This window comes from Chiloscyllium punctatum, chromosome 50 (genome assembly GCF_047496795.1).
Source record: "Chiloscyllium punctatum isolate Juve2018m chromosome 50, sChiPun1.3, whole genome shotgun sequence".
Lineage (NCBI taxonomy): Eukaryota > Metazoa > Chordata > Chondrichthyes > Orectolobiformes > Hemiscylliidae > Chiloscyllium > Chiloscyllium punctatum.
Window position 1 is genome coordinate 41,182,621 of NC_092788.1, and position 991 is coordinate 41,183,611.

At 43.2% G+C, this 991-nt stretch overlaps 1 non-coding gene across 1 annotated transcript; it reads left to right on the forward strand.

Moving 5' to 3' along the window:
* Positions 1 to 548: 548 nt before the first annotated feature.
* Positions 549 to 630, forward strand: trnas-gcu (transfer RNA serine (anticodon GCU)). Its single transcript has one exon. It is a non-coding gene; the product is annotated as a tRNA-Ser (tRNA).
* The last annotated feature ends 361 nt before the right edge of the window (positions 631 to 991 follow it).

The following is a 991-nucleotide window of genomic DNA, read 5'->3' on the forward strand; positions in this document are numbered from 1 at the left end:
CAAAAATATCTGAGCGGAAGTTAGGTGTTCCAAATAATAACATTGAGCACTATGCACTCTCCTCCAGTCTGGAAAACAATTCCTCACAGGCAATGTAATAGACAATAGACAGCAGGTGCAGGAGTAGGCCATTCTGCCCTTCGAGCCAGCACCACCATTCATTATGATCATGCCTGAACATCCTCAATCTGTATCCTGTTCCTGCCTTATCCCCATAACCCTTGATTCCACTATCCTTAAGAGCTCTCTCCAACTCTTTATTGAAAGAAAACCTCCTGCTGTCTCGGGTTCTTCATTCCGTTGACTTCAAATCTTCACAGAATTCAACAGACCTTGTTATATATTCATTTCCTCATATTTGTTCAGATCACTGTGTGCATAGCGTGACAGTGGGAGTGCACTTGCCCCACAACCCAGGGGCCAGACCATCGTCTTTGAACCGTACTGTGTTATTTATCATTTCACCAACACCAGCGAGAAATATCTGCTGCTCTGCCTAATTTACGCAATTCAATTGTTCATAAGGTCATAGCTTTCGCCACTGCAATGACGAGGTGTCTGAGAGGTTAAGGCGATGGACTGCTAATCCATTGTGCTCTGCACACGTGGGTTCGAATCCCACTCTCGTCGCTGCCATCAACGGCTGTAAGTTGTGTTGCTTTCAGTTGATCACAGCTGTCCAACTGAAACTCCGATGTCCAGTTTGTATGCATTGACGCTATGACAAAATCTCAAAGAATAGTTTGAGCCTGTTGACTAAACTGCTTTGTAATGTTGGTTGCATTGGGATAATGAATAAAAACTCGATTTTCTTTTTCAAGTCAAGTTGCTGTGAACGTTTTTTTCGGATGAAAGACATCCAGGAAAATCAAATACCGCGAGCTGCGAAGTGCATGTTTATGCAAAGGAATTCTTAATGAACGTTTTGTCAGATGAAATCTGGAGGAGGTTGAGAAGAAGTAATTCATCCTGGTGAGAAGAGCACAGTGAG